At 47.9% G+C, this 15,548-nt stretch overlaps 1 protein-coding gene across 1 annotated transcript in view; it reads left to right on the forward strand.

The window, feature by feature from the left end:
* The first annotated feature begins 14,032 nt into the window (after positions 1-14,032).
* The window catches only part of PIK3R6 (phosphoinositide-3-kinase regulatory subunit 6), a 59,360-nt gene continuing 57,844 nt past the window's right edge, over positions 14,033-15,548 (forward strand). Inside the window, exon 1 of the mRNA XM_074319523.2 lies at positions 14,033-14,201. The gene's annotated coding sequence lies outside the window, so the exon portion shown is untranslated. The remainder of the gene's footprint in view (positions 14,202-15,548) is intronic.

Consider the following 15,548-nt stretch of genomic DNA (forward strand, 5'->3'; position numbering starts at 1 on the left):
ATCTGTCTACCCATCGTCTATCCATCGTCTATCCATCGTCTATCCATCGTCTATACATCATCTATACATCTATACATCATCAATATATCATCTCTACATCATCTGTACATCTGTGCATCTATACATCATCTGTACATCATCTGTACATCATCTATACACCATCTATACACCATCTATACACCATCTATACACCATCTATACATCATGTATACACCATGTATACACCATGTATACATCATGTATACATCATGTATACATCATGTATACATCATGTATACACCTATACACCTATACATCTACACATCGTCTACACATCGTCTACACATCGTCTACACATCGTCTATACACCTATACACCATCTATACACCATCTATACACCATCTATACACCATCTATACACCATCTGTACGTCTAGCCATCGTCTAGCCATCGTGTAGCCATCGTCTAGCCATCGTCTAGCCATTGTCTAGCCATCTATACATCTATATATCATCTATATATCATCTGTACATCTGTGCATCTATACATCATCTATACACCATCTATACGTCTATACATAGTCTATACATCGTCTATACATCATCTATACATCTGTACATTATCTGTACATCATCTGTACATCTATACATCTATACATCATCTATACACCATCTATACACCATCTATACACCGTCTATACACCATCTATACACCCGTCTATCCATCCTTCTATCCATCCTTCTATCCATCGTCTATCCATTGTCTATCCATCGTCTATCCATCATCTATCCATCGTCTATACATCATCTATACATCTATAAATCATCTATATATCATCTCTACATCATCTGTACATCTGTGAATCTGTACATCATCTGTACTCATCTGTACATCATCTGTACATCATCTGTACATCATCTATACATCATCTATACATCATCTATACACCTATACACCTATACACCTATACATCGTCTACACATCGTCTACACATCGTCTACACATCGTCTACACATCGTCTACACATCGTCTATACATCTGTACATCATCTGTACATCGTCTATACATCGTCTATACACCGTCTATACACTGTCTATACTCCGTCTATACTCCGTCTATCCATCGTCTATCCATCGTCTATCCATCGTCTATCCATCGTCTATCCATCGTCTATCCATCGTCTATCCATCGTCTATCCATCTATACATCATCTATATATCATCTCTACGTCATCTGTACATCTGTGCATCTATACATCATCTGTACATCATCTGTACATCATCTATACATCATCTGTACATCATCTGTACATCATCTGTACATCATCTGTACATCATCTATACATCATCTATATATCATCTATACATCTATATATCTACACATCATCTATCCATCATCTATCCATCTATCCATCATCTATCCATCTATCCATCTATCAATCATCTATCCATCTATCAATCATCTATCCATCTATCAATCATCTATCCATCTATCAATCATCTATCCATCTATCAATCATCTATCCATCTATCAATCATCTATCCATCTCTCAATCCATCTATCCATCGTCAGTCCATCTATCCATCGTCTGTCCATCTATCCATCGTCTGTCCATCTATCCATCGTCTGTCCATCTATCCATCGTCTGTCCATCATCCATCGTCTGTCCATCATCCATCGTCTGTCCATCGTCTGTCCATCGTCTGTCCATCGTCTATCCATCGTCTATCCATCGTCTATCCATCGTCTATCCATCATCTATATGTCTATACACCGTCTATACACCGTCTATACACCGTCTATACACCGTCTATACACCGTCTATACACCGTCTATACACCGTCTATACACCGTCTATTCGTCTATACATCGTCTGTACATCGTCTGTACATCGTCTGTACATCGTCTGTACATCGTCTGTACATCATTTATACATCCATACATCATCCATACATCATCCATACATCATCCATACATCATCCATACATCATCCATACATCATCCATACATCATCCATACATCAATCATCTATACATCATCTATACATCCATACAACATCCATACAACATCCATACAACATCCATACAACATCCATACAACATCCATACAACATCCATGCATCATCCATGCATCATCCATGCATCATCCATGCATCATCTGTGCATCATCTGTGCATCATCTGTGCATCATCCATATGTCTATACATCATCTATACATCATCCGTGCATCATCCGTGCATCATCCGTGCATCATCCGTGCATCATCCGTGCATCATCCGTGCATCATCCGTGCATCATCCATGCATCATCCATGCATCATCTATACATCTGTACACCTATCCATCATCTATCCATCATCTATCCATCATCTATCCATCATCTATCCATCATCTATCCATCATCTATCCATCATCTATCCATCATCTATCCATCATCTATCCATCATCTGTACACCTGTACACCTATACATCTATACATCTACACATCATCCACACATCATCCACACATCATCTACACATCATCTACACATCGTCTACACATCTATGCATCTATGCATCATCTATGCATCTATACATCATCTATACATCTATACATCATCTGTACATCATCTATACATCTGTACACCTATGCATCATCTATGCATCATCTATGCATCATCTATACATGTGTACACCTATACATCTAGCCATCATCTAGCCGCCATCTAGCCGCCATCTAGCCGCCATCTAGCCGCCATCTAGCCGCCATCTAGCCGCCATCTAGCCGCCATCTAGCCGCCATCTAGCCGCCATCTAGCCTTCTATCCATCCATCTATCCATCCATCTATCCATCCATCTATCCATCCATCTATCCATCCATCCATCCATCCATCCATCCATCCATCCATCCATCCATCCATCCATCCATCCATCATCCGTCCTTCATCTATACATACATCAATCATCTATACATACATCAATCATCTATGCATACATCAATCATCTATACATACATCAATCATCTATACATCATCTATACATCATCTATACATCGTCTATACATCATCTATACATCATCTATAAATCTATACATCTATACATATGTATATATGAACAGAGCCACTTTAAAATGGAGCTAGAGCTGCCATCCCAGAGGAACTGCCTTGCAGACGTATTCCTCAAATCTTTGGAATATTAAAACAGGGCAGAATAACTGTGGGACTGGGCCTAAAGCAACACTGTGTCCCAAACAAGTGTTTGCAAAGATAACAAGAAAACAGACATTATGACTACTAGAGTGACTGAAAATTAAAAACATTGTTTGGAATTAATGTCACTATGTTAGCTCATCTGCATCAATAGAATTGCCTTCCTTCTATTGATGTAATTGTTCCCTTTCCCTTTCTCAGACATACCCCTTGCCTTTATCTCCAGATTGGAACTCTATTTGGGCTTCTGCCTGAATCAGTGCTTCCAGAATAGCTGTTCTTTTTTATCTCAAATAAATGCTTGTTGAGTCTCATTTTGGTTTTATTTTCAGGTTAGCAATACAAATATTTAGTCTGTAACACCCCGCAATTCTGAGTGTGTAGTCCCTGGAAAGAGGTCTGTGGCCACATGCCCGTGTGTGTGTCATGCAGGGTGTCATGCCGGGTCTCTGGTCCCGCTCCCCACACAAGAACGCAGGATATGGTGAGGCCAAAAAGGAACATTCACAGAGCCATAGATAGGGGAGTCATACCACTATATTCTCACTGGTGGCTGGGTTGGAGACACAGGAAGCAGGAGCCACATGATCCGCAATCTGCCGTCCGCTTCTCTGCCAACCAACCTCACTTACTAACTGCAACCCACCATGCTACTGGAATCTGGGCTTGCTAGCTTAGCCAAGGTAGTTATATCAGTGACTAACAGCTAACCGGTAACAGCTGATGGCCAAGTAGTCACAGCTGACGGCCATCTGCTACCCAAATCAGCACTTTTCCACGTGAGGCCAAGAGTCTGGAAACTGCTCTCCTGGCTCTGTCCCCACAGTGTGTGTTGTGCGGGGTGGCCTGCGGGGTCTCTGCTCCCACTCCCCACATAAGAATGCAGGATGTGGCTAGGCCAAAAAGGAACACCCACAGAGCCAAAGGTAGGGGAGTCATACCACTGTAGTCTCACTGGAGGCTGGAGTCACACGACGTGCGAACTGCTGTCCGCTTTTCTGCCTGCCGCCCGACCAACTCCACTTGACTCACTCTCGACTCACCAACCAGCACAGCCGTGGCAGCTATATCAGGGACCAGTTGTCTAACTGGCTACAACTGATGGCCAACTAGCCACAACCAATGGCCATCTACTACCCGAGTCAGCACCCCCCCCCCCCCACGTGAGGCCAAGAGCCTGGAAACTGCTCTCTGGGTCTCTGTCCCCACACTGCACCCCTACAGGGTCTCGCCTCACAATCTACATGACAAGCGTCTTCCGCGAGGGTCCCTGTGCGAGGAGCCTGGAGGTGAATGCAATATCCTGGACACAGCCAGGGCTCTCAGGGCACCACCAGTCCTTCTGGGCACAGCCAAACTTCCTGGACTTCTTAAAGTACCACCAGTCTCCTCCTGCCCTCCTGGCAGGCAGTACTGTCACACTGTAACCACGTGCCAGGGCTGTGGCAACACTTGAGGAGGGTGGTGAGCATGCCCGCATGTCGCCGCTTTCACCACCCGGATCCGGAGATGGAACTCTCCTACCGACATCTATAAGCTGAGGCCATGTAGCACGTCCACCCCTAGAATATACTCCGGAATGGGGGAGACATAAACCTTGTAGGTACGAAGGGGAAGCCTTCCTATACTCAGTGGTAAGGAAATGGCTTTCACAGTCACAGTCTTTCACAGTAGCCATCAATGCAGATTGCTGGTCCGGGGAACAATTCTGGGTTCCCATAAACAAGACTGCAGTCTGCGCCAGTGTCAACTAGGGCCAAAACCCTCTGTACATTACAAGGGGACCAATGTATGGACAGGTCCATGTGGGGCCTCTGATCCCTGCTCATTCCCTCTGACTGGGTACCTTGGCCCCACCCCTAATCAAGCTGCAAGGGGTCAGCCTCAAGCGGCCGCATGAAGTCCTGGAGGGACACGGGTCGCGCTTTCCCAGACTTCTCCTTTAGGCTTCTCCAGAATTGCTGTTCCGGACGCAACTGTTTCCAAAGTTCCAGCACAAGTGATTGGGTTATTGGTCTATTTTCTCCCTATCGACCCCTGCTGCCACGAGATCACGCCACATCTGTGCGCGTGTTACTCTCTGAGGCCCGCGACCTCGCCCCTTTACTTTTGATTTGGGCTTCCAGGTCTCAACTGCGCGGACCTCCTGTCTTAACTTCCTTCACCTCTGGCTTTCAACATCCCCTAGGGTGGCCATGGCAGTTGTAACTTCATGGTTCCGTCGCCCCACATAGGGTGTAAGAATGGCAACCAAGGATCCAAAAGCACTCGCAGGTGTAGTATCCAAAACCAGATCTCTCATGCTGGCTGTAAAAAGCTCATCCTCTGGCCCCTGCATATTAAGGTTGAAAATAGCATGTCTCATACCCATTTCACGGATGATTTGAGTAAGTTCTGTATATGACTGCCATTGACTCACAGTGTCTGGCAGCTCGCCAGCCTGTCCCCATACTGTGCGTACTGCAGCAGTGAGCCACGCCATTAGAGAATGGTTGCCCTGGTTGTGGGCCAACCTATGGCAGTTCTGTAACCTTTGTTGCAGGGACGGATGCACTGTCACGAAGGCTAGCTTTTCCACCTCACCTGGGGAGCAGAGAATGTTGTCTGTTCCCTCATCCCATAAATGTAATAGCCAAGCCGAGACTGGCTCTCCAGGGCCTGTCTGTACCACCTCCCCAGCTCCTGCAACTCAGTGGGAGTATAAGGGTTGTAGATAGTGAACTCAGTCACAGCTGGGTTGCCGGCAGCAATGCCCCCGGGGCCCAAAGGTTGCTCACGGTTTACCCTTTGCTTCAAGATTGGCCGGGCTTGGGGGTTGGGATCTACATTGCCTCCACTTGCTTCCTCCGCCTCTGCCTCAGAGTCTCCACCTTGGGGCCCCTGTTCTAACAGGTGGACCCGAGCTTCCAGCGCTTCCAACCGGGACACCTGGTCCGGCACCTGGGCCATTTCATTGAGTGCATTTTCCGTGTTGAGACTCAAGGCCATGAGGAACATCCAGCCCACGCGGCCAGGTATAGCCTTCTCCTACTCCGGCAACTGCTCAGCCAGAGCCTGCAGGGCCCTCTCCACACTGGCCGGAGAGCCGTCCATGTCCTCCCACCCCTCCTTGGGGGTCCAACTCCTGAGAACAGTGGCCACTGCACACCAAACACTGTGTGGGGGCCACACGTCCTCCTGCCCAGAGTCAGACTCCATTCCTACCTGGTCGGAATCCTGCTCGCCGTGCCAGGTGTCTGAGTGGGTGGTAGCCTCAGTGTATAATGTCCACAATCCTCAGAGCCTACAGCAGAAGCAGATCAACAAAAGGAGGACAACGCCTTCCATGGCCAAGTGGGAGGTGTGCCATCTGGAGGCTCGAGTCTCCCAGACAGACCATGCCTCCCGCTCCCGGCATCGCTCCTTGTGGGCCTCCCGAAGCTGAACTTTTGTATGCATAAACTGCTCCACCGTCCTTCGGTGAGTTTCGGCCGGCACCATACCCTGCTCGCTGCGCCATTTGTCATGCAGGGCATCCGGCGGGGTCTCTGCTCCCACTCCCCACATAAGAACGCAGGACATGGTGAGGCCAACAAGGAACAGCCATGGAGCTGTAGGTAGGGGAGTCATACCACTGTAGTCTCACTGGAGGCTGGAGTCATATGACGTGCGACCTGCTGTCCGCTTTTCTGCCAACCGACCGACTCAACTCCCCTCAACTCCACTCCCCAACGCAGCCGCGGCAGTTATATTAGTGGCCAATGGCTCAACGGTTACAGCTGATGGCCAATTAGCCACAACTGATGGCCATCTACTACCCGAGTCAGCACCCCCCACCCCGCCTTGTGAGGCCGAGAGCCTGGAAACTGCTCTCTGGGGCTCTGTCCCCACAGTGTGCCTCTCTCTGCACAGGGTGAGTGGGAAGAGACAGTGCCCATTTGGGGAACCTCAGACATTTAGAGCTGGAAGGCTGAGCTTCATATGTCACTGCAGCATGACCAGGGAATCACCACTGAATGTCAAGCTATTTCAAACAGATATTAGCAAACATCATAGCACTTACTGCACACATGCTAAGTGCTGTCTCTGTGCTTGTGTGGACAGAGCCGGGAGTGCAGTTTCCAGGCTCTCAGCCTCACATGGAAAAGTGCTCACTCAGGTAGTAAATGGCCATCAACTGTGATTGGATGGCCATCAGCTGTGGCTAGTTAACCGTCAGCTGTAACCAGTGAGCCATTGGCCACTAATATAACTGCTGTGGTGGCTACACTAGCAGAAAATGGGGGCTAGCAAGAAGATGGTGGCTGAGCTAGCAAGTGGCAGAGTGAGGGTTGCGGATCGTGTGGCTCCTGTTTCCTGTGTCTCCAACCCAGCCGCCAGCAAGAATATAGTGGTGTGACTCCCCTATCTATGGCTCTGTGGGTGTTCCTTTTGGCCTCACCGTGTCCCGCGTTCTTATGTGGGGAGCGGGAGCAGAGACCCCGCAGGCCGCCCTGCATGACAAATGGCGCAGCGAGCAAGGTCTCCCACACAACAGTGCTTTACATGCTTCTGTCATATCACTTATGCCTCCCAACAGCCCCATGAGGCAGGTGCTATTATGCCCCCATTTTTACATAGGGAAATTGAGACAGAGAAGGTAAGGAGCTTGCCCAAGTTCACAGAGACAGCAAAAAGGGGAAGCCAGGATTCAAGCCCAGACAGCGGGGCCCCAGAGTCCTTAAGCTATGCTGCTCCCTCAACTCCCTCATGTGAGTGGTGGGGAAACTGAGGCCCAGAAAGGTAAAGTTCACACAGATATCAGAGAAGCATGGCTTCATTTTAATGGAATTCTGGAGGAGCTCTGACTAAGCTGGAAGTTACACTCTTCACCCCCCCCCTCAGGAATGGTGGGGGTGGTGGGATGGGGAGGTATTGAGAGGGGGAGGAGTTGGAGGAGGAGAGGGAAGCTGGGGCCAGCAATGGATTGGCAGTGTTCCAGGCAGGTCTGTGCTGTCCACTGCTGAGGGGGGCAGGCAGGAAGGAAGCCCCGGTGAATGTTGCTCCAGGCCCAAGAGCTGGCCCAAAGAGGTCTCCCAGGACCTCTGGAGATAAGGAAGTGGGAGGGGACCAGCCCTACCCCACCCCCAACCCCTACTCTGAATACCCAAGCAAAGAGGCCTTTTGTTACAAGTAGCAGAGACCTTCTCTGCGCAAACTGTACCTAATCCTGGTTCTGAGGTCAGACCGGGATTATCTGGGGATGGAGAAAGCTGGTGAGGGCTTTGCAGACACCCTCTCCAATCCCTCTGGTTACAGATGAGGAAACTGAGACCCAGAGAGGAGAAAGGAAGGGCCTGTGCAGCTAGAAGCTGCAAGGATGAGAACCCTGCCAGGTTACTTGTCCCCACTTTCGGAGTATGTTGTGTGTGTGTGTGTGTGTGTGTGTGCGCAAATGTGCACGGGGCAAGGGGTGCTAGGCAATTTACATAGATAATTAAGGGTTGGACGTCTTTGAATTTTTCACTAACCCCTAGCCTTCTTGACCTGCTGGCCAGTCCTTTTTCTTAGTGGGAATTCATTTACAAGAAGGAAGCAGTGACTGTGATGGATGTTTTATGCAGACAAGAGGCTCCAGCACCTGCTTCAAATTCTGGGAAGCTTGCAGACCTCCTCTCAAGCTCTCCTCCTCCAGCTCTGGGAGGAATCTAGGTTTTAGGGAAGTAAAGATGTGGGGCTGGGGCAAAGAAGGCGGGTCCACATGGCCTGCCTCATCAGGCTGACCTGAGAACAGGAGAAGTAAGCGACCAGACTCCGCCCTCCATGGCATCCCCAAGTTCTCTCTGCCAATCACCCTGTCCCAAAGTGGCCTGAGGGTATGAGGAGTTTGGGAGGGGTATAAGTGCACCTGCAGAGAGAAGCCTGGGTTGGGGGATGGATCACAAGGTTTTCTTCACCAACTTGAAGGGCGGCTTGAGGAAGAGGGAGTGGGCTGGTTTTCTCTGTATCTTTCCCATCTTGACCCATATAGATATAGTACTAGTCCAGAAAATACAGACACATACATTTAAAGAAAGAATGTGGTAGATTCTTACATACTGATACATAATGATGTCCAAAGAAACTGAGCCAGTTGAACAACAGTTTGTATAAATCACCCCCAGCTGTTGACTATGGTTACCACTGGGTGAGGAGGGAAAAGAAACTGTCAACCCCAAGAAAGAATATACCCTCAAGAAAGACTCCTTGTGGTTAACTGGGCTCAAATTCATAACCAGAGTCTAATAGCCATTATTTGCAGAGGTCCCTCATGTACACTGCATATCAGGGAGAAACTGCAGACTGAGCTGCCAGCCTCCTGCACTGTGTTCCTACCGGCTGAGTTGACCCTTATAAGAGAGCTCCTAGGATCGAAATTCAACCAATGGGCTGAAGACCGGCCCCATCCAATCAGAGCTGCATAACTATACCCTCATTTTTTTTATCCTTGCTGACCAATCAGAACATGTGGAGCTGACCAGTCAGGACAGTGCTATTTGGACCAATAGAACTGTGTGAATTTGGATTCTTCATCTGCATGAAAATGAACCAATGAGGGACAGGGACAAGGACTTTTATTAGCTAGCCTCCCCTTTTAGCACTTGGCTGCATTCTCCAGTTTGCAAACTGAGTTCTAACCCTGAGCCACCTCACCTGAACTGTTTCATGCCTGAGCTGTTTCACAATTGAGCTGTTCTCACTGAATTGTCTCCCTGTTCATCGCACCCTAAATTGGGGACTTCTGTTGGCTTAGAATTGGGGGTGACAGTCTTTGACAAAACGGGAAGATGAGACTCTTTTTTACTCTATATACTGCTATAATGTTTGAGTGTTTTTACGACGGAAGTGTACTTATGAATTACTTGCATAATTTGTTTAAACACTGAAGTTAAAAAGAACAATGTGGATGGTGTTTAAAATAAAAACTTCCTTTCCCCCCCAAAAGAGAAGAATGGCTAAAACGGTGAGTGGATAGATATAAATCAGAAATCTGCTTCCCATGACTGTCACCCCAGTTAGTCTTAATTCTGCTTGCTTGCACACCCCTCAGAACAACACTGCTGGAAGTACAGGATGGGAAATTCCCAGCATGTGCACGGTCCCTTCCTGTCCAAACCCACAGCAGATAATACTAGTTGCTAATGTTACCAAACTCAGATTCGGTACCACTTACTGCCCGAACGGTCCAAAAAACTAGAGTGACAAGGGTTGGTGAGGAGAAAATCGTCCTTTATTCTAGATGCCCGGCAGCTAGGGAAGATGGCAGACTCCTGTCTAAAAAAGCGTTTTCTCCAGGAGCCAAAAATGATTAAGAGGCTTTATAGGCAGTTAAGTGGGAAAGAACAAAGGAAAACAGGACTCAGGGCTAATAGTTAGAGAAGTCGTCTCTGGGGGGTCTTTTGAGGCCTCAAGTCTGCCTCAATGTTATCTTAAATCTCATTGTCCTGTAGCCGAAAAAGTGCAAGGGGGTTGTGAGTGATCTTGGGTCTCGTCCTTAAAGAAGCTGCTCTTTTCAGGTTAGGATGTTTGTTAATTAAAAGATATGGGTAGCCTTGAAAAAGGGAACAGAGTTCTTCTGCTCATCAGTGGGAGGAGAAGCAAAGAGGAAACAGCTGAATATCAGGATGGATCAAACTGCAAACTCGCTAAGTTTAATTACATTATTGATCTACCGAGTGAGGTTCACCCTTACACTAATAAGTTCCCCGGTATTGCTGATGCTGCTGGCCCAGGGAACCACACTTTATGAACCACTGGTTTAGAGCATGACATTGTCCTGCAGCCCCTTCTTCCCTGGGCCATGCATGTGAGAGCTGGAAGGAATTCACTGGAAGCAGAGGTGCCCATCAGGCAGCAATCATGTCACTGCCTGGGTCTTCCTGGAGTAGAGCTGAGAGCTGAGCAGTGTGGGCCATGCTTCAGGCTGGCTCAGCCTGTAGGTCCTCCCTGCGATGCTGTGGGAAGCCCCTGGACTGGGCGGTCCCTGGTTCAGGTTCTACCACCACTGGTTATGTGAGCCCAGGTTACCCATCTTCGTATTTGTCCTTAACTAATGAGGTGATGGCATAAATTAAGTAAAATGTGTTTTGATAACAGCCATTTTCTGGTTTATTACCTCACACAGTTTTCTAAGAATGGGTCCTCCAGCCAGAGAGCCATTTGTTTGGGGCTATTGCTAATGAGTTTGGGGTATTAAAACAGAGGTAAGGATTAGAATGGAGTTGAAGTGCTCTGCATGCACTTCAAAAGATGTTGATATGTCTGAAAAAATCTGGGCAAGAGGAGCCAGGAGTTGAGGTGGGGTCACTTGGGGAGAAAAGATAAAGAAAAAAACCCTTTACCCTATCCCAACCTACCAGTCCAATGGCATGGCGGGGGGCCGTCCGGACAATGAAAATAGCCACAAAGGATTTGTACACTCGTTTTCCATCCCCTTGATGGAATCTTCCATAAAATCGACATTGCTTATTATTATTTTCTGTGAGTGGGTTCCTTAGAAAACTCAGAGATGATGAATTCTGTATCTGTTGCTGAACGATCCCAGAGACAACTCCCTGAGAAGACGGGGCTGGAGCAAGGACACAGGTGACCCTGGGTTGCTTGTTTCCAAAGCAAATATTTCTTGCCCAACTCCAATAACTTGGTCCTTCAGATCCCAGCACTGGTCCCCCTGCTCTCATGGCGTTGTTCACAGTTGCAAGAGGATTTAGTTTTTGGTTAAAGGTCTCAGGTGCTTTGTAATAGATAAGAAAATAGATAAGAAGTATTTTTCTGAATAGAAGGGACTGGGGGCGGGAGGTTGTTCTCCTGAAAAGAGGGATGAGGATGGAACAGAACAGTCTATTGTCTTCAGAAAAGATCAGTAACTTCACAGCCCAAGGCAAGTTACTGAATAGACTTCCCAGGGCCCAGGCTGAGATAGAGGAACCTGAGAAGGAGCCTCAGCTCCTCTTTGCAGGGGGCAGCTCTAGAGCTGTCGTCAGGCACCGAGCTGTCCCCTTCGTGGTCACCACACCCAATGCCGTCTTGGACAGAGCAGCTGATGATAAGAGGAGCAGGGCAGCCACAAGAGGCAACATCAGCTTGTGATTTCCGATTCAGTTATGCCATAGTTGATAAGGAGAGGGGCTGCCCACGGTGGCCACACTGCCTGGCTGTTGCTGAATCTTGAACCTACGGAGGCTGAGTTCTTGGTCTTTGTTCATTTCCTTCCCTCCTCCATTCACCCATTCATCAATTTGCTTTATTTAATGAGCCATGCATCCTCTTAACATTCTCTTGTCTTAATGAAAAAACCCCACTCTCTGCTTTCCCAGAACTTATTGTGCAAGGGACAAGGCAGATATGTGACCTAAGAACTCTAATACAAAGATGCAAGATAGAACGTGATCCAGTCACATGAGGGGGACAGAAAAGTACACGTGGGAGGGAAGCAGAGTAAATGATTCAAATTTCTGGACCTTTTTTTTTTTTCCCCCAAATATCCTCTTCTGGGAAATGAGGGGATAGACCAGAATGTATTAAAGACCTTGCAGAAAAAGTGACTTATCCTTTGGTTGCAAATGACAGAAACCCAACTCAAAGCTTAATTTTTAAAAAGGGTAAATTTATTGGATCACATGGTTGAGCCATTTAAGGCATCTAGGCATCAGGGTTTCAGACATCGCTGAATCCAGATGTTCAAACAAAGCCGTCAGCCATCTGTCTCTCTCCATTTACCTATTAGGCCAAATCAATGACAGCATAGAGTCATGCGAGATTTACAAAGGTCTAGAAATGTGTTGGCGATTCCCCCAAACATTGCTTGGCTTTAAAACATGAGAAAAAGAAAGAATATGACAAACTAGCAAATATGTCACGTTGGAGTATCTCTCCTAATCGTCCAGGTCAGCCGATGCTTTCTCATCCTCCACCCCTTGTTCTCTTCGCAATCTTTGGCAGCCTTGACTGTCATCTCCTTGACACTCTCTCCTCCCCCAGCTGGTGCAGCATTTCACTTTTCCTCCTTCCTCTTTTTTCGCTCTTCTCTGCTGAATGAAGGATAAGTAGAGATGAGCCAGGAGAAGGGCTGGGAAGAGAATCCCACAGCAGAAGTGAAGGCCTGGATCTCTGGGAGCTGCAGTGGTTCGGGACTTCTGGGCGGGGTCAGAGTGAGGAGGGAAAGCCTGATGTTGGAGATTTAAGGAAGGACCAGATCATGAAGGTCCTTGCAAGTCATGCTAAGGACTTTGGCAGTTCTCTTAAAGGTAATAGGGAGCCATTGAAGGTCTAAAGTGATCAGATTGTGTTTCACTGTTAGAAAGAAAGAGACCTTTGGCTGCAAGGTGGAGGCAGCATTAGATGATGACATCAGGCTGTTGCTGTAACTTAGGAGAAGGACAATGGTGGCCTGATGAAGCAGTGATGAGTGAGAAAAAGGGGTCGATTTACAAGATAGTGACTGGACTTGGTGCTGTTTAGATGTAAGAGGTGAGGGAGACAGAGGTGTTAAGGATGATACTTCTGATTCTGAGAAGAGGAGCAGAAAAGTGGGTTTAGATGGGGAAATGATGAGGTTGGTTCATATACATTGAGTCGGAGGTGATTGAGGGCCATCTGGCAGACCATGTCCAGAAGTGGGGGTGGTTAGTGTGTCTGGAGCTCCGGAGAGAAGTCGGGGTTCCCCACATCACTGCCTATCAGCATCAGAGGGGAACACCATGGAAATGTTCCACTCCTGCCTGATAAGAATGGAGAACCTCCGGTGACCATGGGTGACCACAGATGCTTCTCTAAGAGCAACCTCACAGCAGGATGTGTTCAGGGAGGAGCTTTGAGGCCCTTGGGGAAGGGGAAGGAAGAGGAGGGGACAGAGCCAGGCCTGTGCGACACGGGACTTTTCTCTGCAGATCTGGTGTCTGTAGTTGAGACTGAAAACACTGGTGTGAGCTCCTCTAAGACAGCAGGTTCTCTGGGGCAGGCGGCCTCCCCGAGCAGGACTGTGGTGAGCTAATCGACTGATGGACTTGGGGAGCTGAGCTGCAGCAGCTGAACCGAGGTAGGTACTGGCTAGTGTGAGGTCTCCAGGGAGGGAGCCAGAAGAGGCAGATCTGAGCAGAACAGATGGGGGTGCCTGAAGAAGGGATGCTGGAAGGGGCTCCTGTGAAGGGTTGAGACACCCCCAGCTCTTATAAACACAGGACCCAGCCTTTCTGAGAAGGGTTACCCAGATCTGGTGGCTACAAGGACCACTGCCAAGTTAAAAGCGTTCAGCCCATTTTCACAAGAAGTAAGGACACAGGACGCTGTGAGAAGACCTTTCTTTTCTTCTCGGAATCCTGCAAATGCTAATAATAATAAGACTAATTATACATGCCTGGCGCTGTAGAGTGCACTCATTATCCCACTGGATTCTCACGAGCAATTGGACGTAGTCTGGATATGTATTTTAATGCCCATTTTATAGGTTGGGAAACTGAGGCTTAGAGAGATAAAGCAACTTGCAAAGATTGCAGAGTGGATATGCCGGGCACAGGACTCAGAATGAACCTTCTGGGTTCCCCTCTGAGTCCCTTCTGGGACATCATTTTTCTATTCCTCTCCTGAGGAATTTGGAGCCAGTCGTGCTGGATTGGCCTTTCTTTCCATATACATGGATCGAGCATTTTCTACATGAGCAGCCAGTGCCAGAGTCCAACCGAGGCTAGGTCTCCATCCTTGAGAAGCTGACCAGCTGGTGTGGGGGTTGAGACATGGCTACAAATGACTAACCCAGAAAGTAAAATGTACCAAGGCCCTGGGCCAGGCAGTGTGTGAAGGCTGAGAGAGACCTTTGGATGCAGGATCAGGGAGGGCTCTGCAACAGGTACACCTGAACCTTGAGGCAGGTGGATGGTTTGTGTGCCGACATGAGGCAACAGACCTCCAGGTGAGGGGAACACTGTGCAAACCCATGGAGTAGGAAAGAGGTTGTGAAAGTTGGGATTAAAGGAAAAACAGCTCTAGATTCAATTTGTCTGCCAAAGTGGAGAGTTTATGGAGGAGTTACAGGCATGGGACTGTTCCGTCTGTTTGGCTCTAAATGGTTTTCGAATATCGTTTCATCTAGTCTTCACAGTAATTCTATGAGGTAGGTGCTATTATTACGTCTCCTTCAAAGATATGGAAACTGAGGCATAAAGATTTTAAGCAACTAGCCCAATTGCCATAGCAACAGAGGGTTGAACCCAGGCAGTCCAGCACCAAATGCTACCTCCCAGGCCACTTTGCCACACAGCCTCTCTCCAGGGCCCGCTGCGCTCCTCTGTTCTCTGTGACAGTGCTCCTGGGCTGACATGGTACACATAAATGCCAGCCTTCGGTCATCACCATCTGGTCCCCCAGGCTTCCCGGTCTGCGTCCAGGC

Source organism: Rhinolophus sinicus, chromosome 12 (assembly GCF_057876585.1).
Source record: "Rhinolophus sinicus isolate RSI-liver-muscle chromosome 12, RSI-T2T, whole genome shotgun sequence".
In the NCBI taxonomy this organism is placed as follows: Eukaryota; Metazoa; Chordata; class Mammalia; order Chiroptera; family Rhinolophidae; genus Rhinolophus; species Rhinolophus sinicus.